The sequence below is a fragment of the Amphiprion ocellaris genome, chromosome 16 (assembly GCF_022539595.1).
Source record: "Amphiprion ocellaris isolate individual 3 ecotype Okinawa chromosome 16, ASM2253959v1, whole genome shotgun sequence".
In the NCBI taxonomy this organism is placed as follows: Eukaryota; Metazoa; Chordata; class Actinopteri; family Pomacentridae; genus Amphiprion; species Amphiprion ocellaris.
Window position 1 is genome coordinate 23,276,194 of NC_072781.1, and position 12,328 is coordinate 23,288,521.

The 12,328-nt window shown below is 41.0% G+C and overlaps 1 protein-coding gene across 1 annotated transcript in view; it reads left to right on the plus strand.

The window, feature by feature from the left end:
- dntt (deoxynucleotidyltransferase, terminal) overlaps positions 1 to 12,328 on the plus strand; it is a 120,855-nt gene that overhangs the window by 9,573 nt on the left and 98,954 nt on the right. The gene's annotated exons all lie outside the window — the stretch shown is intronic.

Genomic DNA, 12,328 nt, shown 5'->3' on the forward strand with positions numbered 1-12,328 from the left:
TGAGGCGCCGCATGCTACGCCAGGATGGGCAATGGACGTGACATTATTCTCAAGCAATGATGGATCTGTTCCTCTGCCATCTGGTGGGCAGAGTGGGAGGGAGGGCTGGGTAAAGTGGGTGACTGAGGATTTGACGCTCAGGATCCTCTACAGAATGGCAAAGTGGTTAATTGGCTTAGGTGTTGATGAGCGTGAAAGAAAGGGGAAACGATGCTGCACCGATAATGACAATTTAGCTGCAGGTGCAGAGAGAGAAACCAGCCAGAGAGCAGGAACAAGCCGGCATCGAAGTGCGAACAAACCGCGGTGCCTTCTGTTAAAAACAAGCAATTTAAAAACCTTACGATTGGGCTCTGGACATTTTTCAATATTTTCTGCCATTTTATAGGCTAAAAAAAATTATCCAAAAAATAATTCAGAATGAAATAATTGGCAGGTTAATCTATGATGGAAACAGTAATTACACTAAGTTTAATAGCACTGCTGTGACCTAAAGGAAATAAAGACTGTATGCAAATACACACCATCATTCATTTCCATGTGGTGATATGTCTCAACACTATCTGGATGCTATATTTGGCCCTGAATATGAATTTGGAAGTCTGAGGTGTGCAATATAACTGTGAAGTAACTGGCAAACCTATGTGTGTGTTTGTGTGGGAGTGTAGAGACCCACTGATGAGCTTCAGTAAGACCTATTAAGCACAGCTTACTGAGGGCTTGTGAGGCATCTGCTGAATAATGACTCTTTACTTCCCAGTGACGGTAAATGTACGTAACGGATGCACACATATGTACAGATATCCACCTATGTGTGCTTGCGTACACATCTTGAAACTCTCACAATCACACACGTGTTAGTCTCCATGGATAGGCAGGTACAGATGTGCACACCCTCACATGTCTCACCTGGGGAGGGCTGCTGTTCAATTTCTTATCCCCCGTTTCTTTCCAGGGCATTAACTCCATAATTAGCAATCCCACTCAATTTCCCTATCCCCATGATTAACTCATTATCTCTGCATAAAGCCACATCAAAGGAGCTTTTCTGATTAGAGTGAAAGGTTGTTCGAGCTGTGGACCTGAGAGAGACAGATAAAATACTTCACTGAGCCACACAAAATGCAGTTACTTTAACTATCCGAGATAGACAGGAATAAAATAAGTGTCGCCTTGCCCTTTGACTGTAAAACAAGTCCCTGTTGAGAAATAAGAACCAGCCAACCAACAGACATAGGATATGATACTATAGTGCGGCTGTGCTAATGAGGGGCAAACTATTGATTAACAATGATAAAGCTATCCTTGTTCTGTCCTGCTGCATTCCTAATGGGAAAGGACAGTAATGATGTAATCCCTGTGAATGCATATGTCTAAACAAAAAGCTTTTGTGGGTACGAGAGACTCTAAGCTGTGTATGCTCATGAGTGTATATGTCTGTCTTTCTAATTCATGTTCAGATAAGGGTATGTGCACTTCATACATCTTTGTATTTATGTGCAGTATGTGCTTGTATTTGTTGTGATGTAGTGGCAAATTTAAGAGGTTGTTATCTCTTAAATTACGATGATTTTTGTAAGTCAAATCCTAACTGATACGACCAAAAGAAATTCTTTCAAACCAAAACTCCTTCATTTGTGTATATCTTCTGCTACTGAGAATGGAATGAATCTCATAACTGACATTTAAAGATGTGAAGTGAATGACTACCAAAATCTTGTTTCAGTGCCATGTTCTGCTGGGAAACCTTGTGACCTGGCATTCATGTGGATGATACTTTGACACGTACCACCTTCCCAAATGTTGTTGCAAACCAAGCACAGCCTTCCAAAGCAATGGCACTCCCTGAAGGCAGCAACCTCCCCCAGCAGTGTAATGCGCCATGTAACACTGCAGAAACTCCTCAAGAACAGGTCCAAGAATACAGCAGAGAACCCAAACATCCAAACTCCCCATATCCCAAAGCATTAGTGGGATGTGAAGTTTGATCTATAGACCCCACCCCGCAACCCACAGAATCCAAATTCCCAGTGCTAGGCTCTACAGAACATCCCCAGAGGTGTCGTGGTAATGTCCTGGCAAGTCAGAGCTAATTTGGCGGCACAAGGTGGCTTTAATGCTGATCAGTGTACAGTGCAATTATATTGACAGTAGGTGGTTGGGGGCCTTGTTATCCAGTTGTGTATGCTATGCATGTTGGAAAGCCACAAATGGATACTGCTTCATGGAAGATATCAATAACATGCGCCCGAAAAGTTCATTCTGACTCATTAGCAAGTTGGATGTCAGCTGCAGTGATGAGTGGTCTCAGAGAGGCATGTCAAAAGCAGGCGGATTTGTTAACGATGAAATTTTACAACCTTTCTTTCAATAGATTACGTTTTTAAGCAGCAGAGCAACACAACAAAATCTTTTTACTGAATACCCACTTTATATATATATATATATATATATATATATATATATATATATATATATATATATATATATATATATATGTATGCATATGCATATTTATTTATTTATTTATTTTTTTTAACCAACATTCTTTTCATTGTTTTCACAACATAACAAAGATAACACAAGAAAAGCACTCAGACAGCGCACTACTCTGCCAAGGCTGCTCAGCTGTTGTATGATTTCCCGATAAGTCCTGATAAGTCCACAGTGGTGGATTTGTAGTAGGATTGCAAACATGTGATCATCAGCAGACAGCTGACGTAGGGTTCACTTGTCATAGTTACAGTGACGCCGTGCTGCTATCTCGCAATGATACAGAAATATTTAACAAATCGGTGAATCCAGACTATAAGCCATATCACTGCCAAAATCTGTTCACTTGGTCCTTGTGTCATTTCTGACCTTCCCTGAAAATGTTATCCAAATCCGTTTGTCCGTTTTTGAGTAATGTTGCACACAGACAGACAGACAGACAGACAAATGTACGCCAATCGTCACATAACTCCGCCGAGTTCCTTGGCGGAGTGATAACAAAGAGATGCAGTTACATGTATTGAACAAACATGTCAACCCCCCCATCCCCACCCTCCAAATTATTCTCATTGTTGGTTAGGGATCAAGTTAGTGAGTTATAGTCCGTTTCAGTTCATTGTATCGGAAAAAAAGGAGAAAAAAAACCCACATTTCTACCATATTGGATACTGCAGAGGGCCACTGTTCACATGTCCGCGGGTTCTTCCATCACACATGACAAATCTCTTCTTGTAACATAGTAAATGAAGGGGTCCTATATCTGATGAAAATGTTGTTGTTGGTGTCTATTGTATAATTTTCTCTAAGGGGAGGGTTGAACGGAGCTCAGACAACCACCTGCTTGCTCTTGGTTTCTGATGTTTTTTCATGAGAGGGCTACTACTCTCTTTAACATTAATATGCTTAAATCTACAAATATCTACAAATACCCTCTTTTTAAAATACAAAAATCATATACAGCTGACTGTTAAACTGACATGTAGCTACATTATTCTCTGAGTCCCTACAGGCAGTCTATGAGGCTCTAACACAGAGTAGAAGTCCAGCATGTTTTTGGCACATGTGCTGCTGTGTGTCATGGCTGGCCAGTACCACTGTCACCTAGCAACCACGACCATACGAGCTCCAAAAAAAGAAGAAAAAAAGAAAAAAGATAAAGAAAAAAAGCCTTCCAGTCCAAAAGTCACACATGGCTGACAAATCTGTACTCCACTATTGCAGCTTTAATAATACTAATACTAATACTACTACTACTACTACTACTACTACTACTACTACTACTACTACTACTACTAATACTAATAATAATAATAATAATAATAATAATAATAATAATAATAATTGTTAGCCAACAGATAAATAACCTGATTTTAGTGAAAGGATCTTTAAAGTGTCTGTAGCCATGATTTCTTGGTCTGTATCTTTTCCAGACTCTCTGGGTTGTGGGTGACAAACAATGTATATATTGTCTTTGAATAATCTTCTTTAATCAACACCATCACAGCAGGGCAGTATACACTTTACCTTATTCTCTGCAGCACGGGAGGGTTGTAATAAGCTTGGTACATACACTATATTGCCAAAAGTATTTGCTCACCTGCCTTGACTTGCATATGAACGTAAGTGACATCCCATTCCTAATCCATAGGGTTCAATATGACGTCAGTCCACCCTTTTCAGCTATAACAGCTTCAACTCTTCTGGGAAGGCTGTCCACAAGGTTTAGGAGTGTGTTTATGGGAATTTTTCATCATTCTTCCAGAAGCACATTTGTGAGGTCACACACTGATGTTGGACCAGAAGGCCTGGCTCTCAGTCTCCGCTCTAATTCATCCCAAAGGTGTTCTGTTGGGTTGAGGTCAGGACTCTGTGCAGGCCAGTCAAGTTCATCCACACCAGACTCTGTCATCCATGTCTTTATGGACCTTGCTTTGTGCACTGGTGCACAGTCATGTTGGAAGAGGAAGGGGCCAGCTCCAAACTGTTCCCACAAAGTTGGGAGCATGGAATTGTCCAAAATGTCTTGATATGCTGAAACATTCAGAGTTCCTTTCACTGGAAATAAGGGGCCAAGCCCAGCTCCTGAAAAACAACCCCACACCATAATCCCCCCTCCACCAAACTTTACACTTGGCACAGTGCAGTCCGACAAGTATCGTTTTCCTGGCAACCGCCAAACCCAGACTCATCCATCAGATTCCCAGATGGAGAAGCGTGATTCGTCACTCCAGAGAACATGTCTCCACTGCTCTAGAGTCCAGTGGCGGCTGCTTTACACCACTGCATCCCACGCTTTGCATTGCACTTAGTGATGTATGGCTTGGATGCAGCTGCTCGGCCATGGAAACCCATTTAAAGAAACTCTCTGCTGAAGCACTGTTCTTGAGCTAATCTGAAGGCCACATGAAGTTTGATGGTCTGTAGCGACTGACTCTGCAGAAAGATGGCGACCTCTTGGCACTATGCACCTCAGCATCAGCTGACCCCGCTCCATCAGTTTATGTGATCTACCACTTGGTGGCTGAGTTGCTGTCGTTCCCACACACTTCCACTTTCTTATAATACAGCTGACAGTTGACTGTGGAATATTTAGGAGCGAGGAAATGTCACGACTGGATTTGTTGCACAGGTGGCATCCTATCACAGTTCCACGCTGGAATTCACTGAGCTCCTGAGAGCGACCCATTCTTTCACAAATGTTTGTAAAAGCAGTCTGCATGCCTAGGTGCTTGATTTTATACACCTGTGGCCATGGAAGTGATTGGAACACCTGATTCTGATTATTTGGATGGGTGAGCAAATACTTTTGGCAATATAGTGTATGTTACATACATAAAATTACATATGAATTTGTAAAGTGCTGCAACAGATTATGAAATAAGAATGAAGGTAATAAATGTAACTGTGCAAACTCCTACAATAATGATGCACTTTGTAAACAACATAGATTCATGTGGTAAAACTCCAAAATTTCGTCAACTCCAAAAATGTAGTGTGTGCAATAACCAGGATTGCACTTCTACCAGCAGAACTGGAAGCTCGAGGATCTTGATGACCCCTGAGCTCTCTAGAGGTAGCGTTTTATGTTACTGACTGCACAGTGAATACAAATGAGGGAGCCTTAAACTTTGTGTAAAAGGGGTGGTCATTTTTCCCTTTCGTTTTAAGAGATGTATTCAGCAGGAGCACCAGCAGGTCAGTCAGTCAAACTGGAATCTCTCAGCTCAGTTAAATGAAGCTCTCTTGCCTTGGGTATCACAAAAATTGTTAGAAACCAGAAGGTCTCTTTAAAAACCATGAAAACTTTCAGAAAAAAAGCAACTTAACATTTGACACAATGCAGCATAACCTTTCTCTGCTTTAGGAGTTTATTCACTCTGTCCACACAAGAGTATTCATTTGTTAAAAAACTGCAAAACTGTATCATGTCCTTTAACTAATTCTACTTTCACATGCCTCTTAGAAAGCACCGTCTCTCATGAGGCCTGGGTGACTATAGGTTAAATCTTGCCAGCTTCACAAAAGAAAGTGACACAGCCGGTGAATTGACTGCATGGATGTCGAGATATTGCACCTCCTCTTGGCTCTGTTGCCAGTTTGTCCCAGTGGTCACTCACAGTGTTACAGTGGAAACATCCCCTGCAGCCTACACAGGAATCAGCAATGAGGGTGGCCACACAAAATCACTCTATTTATTACTAAAGACACATGCTCTATGGGACCAGAAACATAGCAAGAGGAAGCCTGCAGACACCTTTCAGATATTTCTTAGCACCACTGAGCAACGAATGGTGCAAAGTGCCTTTTCCCAATAGAGTACCATTACAAGCTGTCAATTAAGGCTTGAGACGTGCATGTGATGTCACGCCATGTGCATATACATGAATATACACCACACATTCTCATTTAAAAGGTTTTTCTTTAATTTATAACGATTTACATTGTAGATTCTCACTGAAGGCAACAAAACTACGAATGAACAAATATGGAATTATTTTGTGAACAATAAAGTGTGAAATATGTCAAAACATGTTTAATATTTTTGACTCTTCAAAATAGCCACCCTTTGCTTTGATTACTGCTTTGCACACTTTTGGCATTCTCTCCATGAGCTTGATGCGGTAGTCAACCGAAATGGTTTTCACTTCACAGGTGTGTCTTGTCAAGGGTAATTTGTGGAATTTCTTGCCTTCTTAATGGGGTTGAGACCATCAGTTGGGTTGTGCAGAAGTAAGGTTGGTACACAGTTGACAGCCATATTCAATTCCATTCAATGAATTGAATGGAATTGAATTATTTGACAACTGTTAGAATACATATTACTGCAAGAACCAATCAGCTAAGTAGAGAGAAACGACAGTCCATCATTATTTTAAGAACTGAAAGTCAGTCAGTTCAGAAAACTGCAAAAACTTTAAATGTATCCACAAGTGCATTTGCAAAAATCATCAAGCACTATGACGAAACTGGCTTACGTGAGGACCGCCCCAGGAAAGAAAGACTAAGAGTTACCTCTGCTACTGAGGAGAAGTTCATCCGAGTCACCAGCCTCAGAAATTGCAAGTTAACCACACACAGAGTTCTAGAAGCAGACACATCTCTACATCAACTGTTCAGGGGAGACTGCATCAATAAGGCCTTTATGGTCAAATAGCTGCTAAGAAACCACTACTAAGGAAAAGCAACAAGCACAACAGATTTGTTTGGGCAAAGAAACACAAAGAATGGACATTAGACCAGTGGAAATCTGTGCTTTGGTCTGATGAGTCTCAATTTGAGATCTCTGGTTCCACCCGCCGTGTCTTTGTGCAACGCAGAAAAGGTAAACGGATGGTCTCTACATGCATGGTTCCCACCATGAAGCATGGAGGAGGAGGTGTGATGATGTGGGGGTGCTTTGCCGGTGACACTGTTGGGGATTTATTCAAAATTGAAGGCACACTGAACCAGTATGGCTACCACAGCATCCTGCAGTGACATGCCATCCCATCAACTTTACATTTAGTTGGACCATCATTTTTTTCCCAACAGGACAATGACCCCAAACACACCTCCAGGCTGTGTAAAGGCTATTTGACCAAGAAGGAGAATGATGGAGTGTTGCGTCAGATGACCTGGTCGCCACAGTCACCTGACCTAAACCCAATCCAGATGGATGAGATGGACCGCAGAATGAAGGCAAAAGAGCCATCAAGTACTCAGCATCTCTGGAAACTCCATCAAGACTGTTAGAAAACCATTTCAGCCGACTACCTCATGGAGCTCATTGAGAGAATGCCAAGAGTGTGCAAAGCAGTAATCAAAGCAAAGGGTGGCTATTTTGAAGAATCTAAAATGTAAAACCTGTTTTGACTTATTTCACACATTTTTGTTTACTCCATGATTCCATGTGTGTTCATTCATCGTTTGATGCCTTCAGTGAGAATCTACAAATGTAAATAGTCATGAAAATAAATAAAAAGCATTAAATGAGAAGGTATGTCCAAACCTTTGACTGTTAGTGTATATGTGCAGTGAGCTGCAGTGCAGAAGCAAACCTAAAAGCTGCAAAACTTTTTGGCTTATGTGCTTGGTGAGCAGTTTTCACGTTCATGTTCAGTAACCAATGTTGCAATACAACTAACAGATCTCAGTGCTGCAAAAGCTTTCAGAAGGCACAAATTACAGCTGTTGTTCTATGACGTTACAGAGTAGGGGTAGATGCAATGGATTGAAAAACAGTTGTTTAAGGTTGTTAAGGTTACTTTGCTATGGCAAAAATGTCAACCCTTTTTTCAATCTCAGCTTGCAGAAAATGGACACCAAACCTCAGGAACACATGCTTTTATATCAGTGAAAGAAACTCTCAATCAGAATATTCTTTTAAGTTATTTTTGGCATTTTGTTGGCTTTATTATTTATTCTGTTTATTCTATACAGGTTAGTAGAGAGGCAGGCAGGAAAGCAGGGAGAAGAATAGGGGGGAAGACCTGCCGTGAGCTGGAATCAAACCGTATCTGGGCACCGCGCAATCAGAAATTTAACTAAGAGTGAGAGATTTTAGAGAGTGCTTTACATTCCTGGATCTAGAGCCCTATTGACATGGGACTAGTGTTACCTGAGGACTTCATGTGATTTTGAAATTAATCCCCATATCTGTGTTTCAGGCAGCACATTTACATAGGATAAAAAAAAGTTTGTGTTTTACTTCAATTTACTGACATTATCATTGGATATCATAATAACAGACTGCTGCTTAATGCCTGTTAAGCCTTTTGGACCAAATGTTCCTTATGTCATGCTGCCATGCATATCATCCATCTAAACATCCTTCAAGGTTTTGCTGTTCTGATAGATTTGAGCTTGATCTTTCTATGAATAGATCTCAATACTGTGTGTTGACATGAGTCTCCTGAATTTACACCCAAAATGCTGTCTAAGGTTTCTTTTATAATTGATATGACTGCCTCCATAATTCTTCAGTGGCAAAGAGGTGGAGGAAAGTTGCAACGAAAACAGAAAAGCTTGAAAAAAATTATCCTAAATCACAGAGATGTTGATTCACACAGGACTAATATTATTACAGGACCTCTGTGTTAGGTGGAATATGGTAGGACATGTTGTGGTGGAATTTTTATTTTACAAATTACAGACACGGCAGATTTGCATGTTACACATGTTGAACACATGTGATCCTTACAATTACGATGAATAACTAGAGGTCTATAGGTGATACTAGTCTTTTACGAACAGAACTTAATTCTCTGCAAGAAAGCAAGTATGTGTATTTCCCAAACTCCCAGACTATTCCTTTAACTACTGGTACAGAGGAAGAGGCACACTGTGGATTCAGTGGAAGAGAATACAACACTATTGATTGTATATAAAGACGAATTAACCCTCCGTGAAACCACCCATAGGTTTTCTGAACAGCACTGTTGACGATCAGTGCGGTGACTCACCAATCACAATCACCAAACATGAGAAAAGAGAGTGTACCTATATGTCACAAAGTAGCCATGCTTTAACTTTTAGTCTTAACAAAATTTACATGAGTGTGTTCTATCAAAATTCTGCCCCTGTACAGTTGCCATGAACATAGAAATAAATTATAAAGATAAAAGCAATTTTTTGTACCAGGCTGTAAACAGGTTTATTCCCACTGTAAAGTTGGATCTTTTAGCATGGGGTTCTATATGGTTGACTCCTTTTTGAGTCAGCCTCAAGTGGCCATTTGAGGAACTGCAGTTTTTGGCACTTCTGCTTTGGCCTTATTTTTCAGCCTTGAGGATGAACATTTGCATAATGCAATAATAAAACAAAAAAAAAATCAGAGAGCGCAGTGCTTTGCCAGGGCTATTCATTTCCCCATATGGCATTGTCAGAAATGCATCATTTTCTTTTATAAATGCAGCATTTGTTTATTAGTTATGGATGATCAGAAATCACAGCAACATAGAATGTGGCCATTTAATATAGATGCACCTACAAAGATGTACGGATACAGAATTGCGTCACCTAAATATGTAGCAGGTGGCGGGAATTGACAGGACCCAGAAACAGTCCCGCAATTTAATCAACTGTTGCTTGTATCATTTCTGACGGATAAGTCTTGATAAGTTTGCAGCGGTCGATTTAGAGTAGGATCGCAATCATGTGATCATCAGCAGGCAGCTGACGTAGTGTTCACTTGTAGTCACAGTTACAGTAACGCCGTGCTGCTATCTCGCAATGATACAGAAATCTTTAACAGTCCATGGATCCAGACTATAAGCCTCATCACTGCCAAAATCTAATCACCTGGTCCTCGTGTCTTTTCTGACTTTTCCTGAAAATTTCATCCAAATCCTTTAGTCCGTTTTTGACTAATGTTGCTAACAGACAGACAGACAGACAGACAGACAGACAGACAAATGTACACCGATCGTCACATGATTCCGCTGCGCTCCTTGGTGGAGTAATGATAAAATAGACATAAGTATAATATATAAAATGTTACCAAAAGGCTTTTGTTTATATTTGATCTACCAAACGCATTTATTCTATAAAGATACAATGTAATTAAAAACATTTTTTTCAACACAAAGGGCGTCAAACTAATGAGACGTATGCTGTTTATGTAGAGGGATCCTGCAGTGATTTCAAGAAGGCGAGGTGGCGAGGTGAGGAAGTAGGTGGTGCTGCGCGGTGTCAGGATCAGGAAGAGAGGATGAGCATCATCTCAGCAACAGCACCCCAGTGAGGTGTCAATCACACACTGGCAGCAAGCGGTCCTTCATTCCACAGCTATTGATTTATTCCTCCCTGCTCCCTCTTTATCCCTCACCATCTCTGCCTCGCACTCTTTCGCTCCCATATCGCTTCTACCCGCCCTTTTGTTATGTCTAAAACTGTCTCAACCCCCCTCTATCCATTCCGACTGTGCTCTCGCTCACTCTTGTTGTCTCTTGGTGTGACTGGGAAATCCACACCATATTACACCATGTCTCTGCTTAGCCTCGAGTCTTCTGCTGTCATAGCTTCACCACAAGGCTGACAAATGGCGGAACAAGAATCTACAGTTGTCTCGGGTGATTGACGTGACACACCTTTCCTGCACATGCACACGCATATACAACAAATGTACAAACAGATACATACAAGCAAACACACTGACAAGACTAATGACTGGAGGGGAAGAAAGAGTAAGTAGGAAAAATTGATGCAGAGAGGAAGAGCTAACCATCCTGGATTTTGTTTCCTGCAGCCCCAAGACTTTCAATGCACTGATGACAGAAATGTCACGGATGAGGAGATGGGTGTATGGGGTATGGAAGCACTGAACCTTAAATGCATCAAATTGATTCCCTCCATCACCAGTTTCAGTTCAGAATTTAAAGAGGCAACAAACAAAAGCTATAAGGATTAGAGAAGGATTGGTTTTTATTGGTTTGTTTGTTTGGTTCAGGTGTTTTGGTGAGATGTACAAAGGTATTAATATTTCATTTGAAAATGCCTTCAAGATCCCTTTGATGGTGTTCAGGAAAAGCAACTTTTCTTCATTGTGAATACAGCTCAAAGTTACACAAAGAGAAAAAGAGGCAGAATATTTCCACCACTTATTCATTAGGTATGGGAAGGATAAAATCCATCTCCTCGATGTTAATCGTGTTAAAACTCTTCTCAGTGGGTTCTCTGACCTCCTTTCATGGTTTCTTTTTGTGCATGCAGTGAGGCGGGCTGCTGTGCGAACATGACTCGCAGGCATGTCCGTGATATTCGGTGGCGGGGGGTAAATCGGAGCGTTACATCAACGTCCCTGCACACCAAGTCCCCCTATCAGCCTTAACTCCTCATTAATTAGATGAACGCATATGCAGGGTGGATTTTCAGGCCCGCAGCGCTGACTCCACACAGCTGCTGCAACATCATGACAGTTGACAGACTCCCTTCCAGGTTGTGTGTGTGTGTGTGTGTGTGTGATGGCTTAAAGTCCTGCTTTTTCATAGGTGAGATAATTAAATGTGATTATCGGATATTCCACTTCTGTTCCTCCTTTCACTTATTACAGAAACTTTCTAGAGACACAAAAACTGAAATAAATCACCACCAAGTATGAAACTTCTTCAGATTTAAAGAAATGCATCATCACTTTGAGAAATTCTTTTGTTTGTTGACAGGAGTCAAACTGGCAACAGTTAATATTTCATGGCCACTTAGAGGCAACACAACAAGCTGCCTGTTTACATATGCAGACATAGAACAATATTATCATTCTGTTGGAGTTGTGCTGCTGGCCAACTGACAAAAGTAAGCCTAATGTTCTCTCTCCCTTTAGCTGTGTTCTGGTCTGCACCAACTCCCTTGGGATATACAC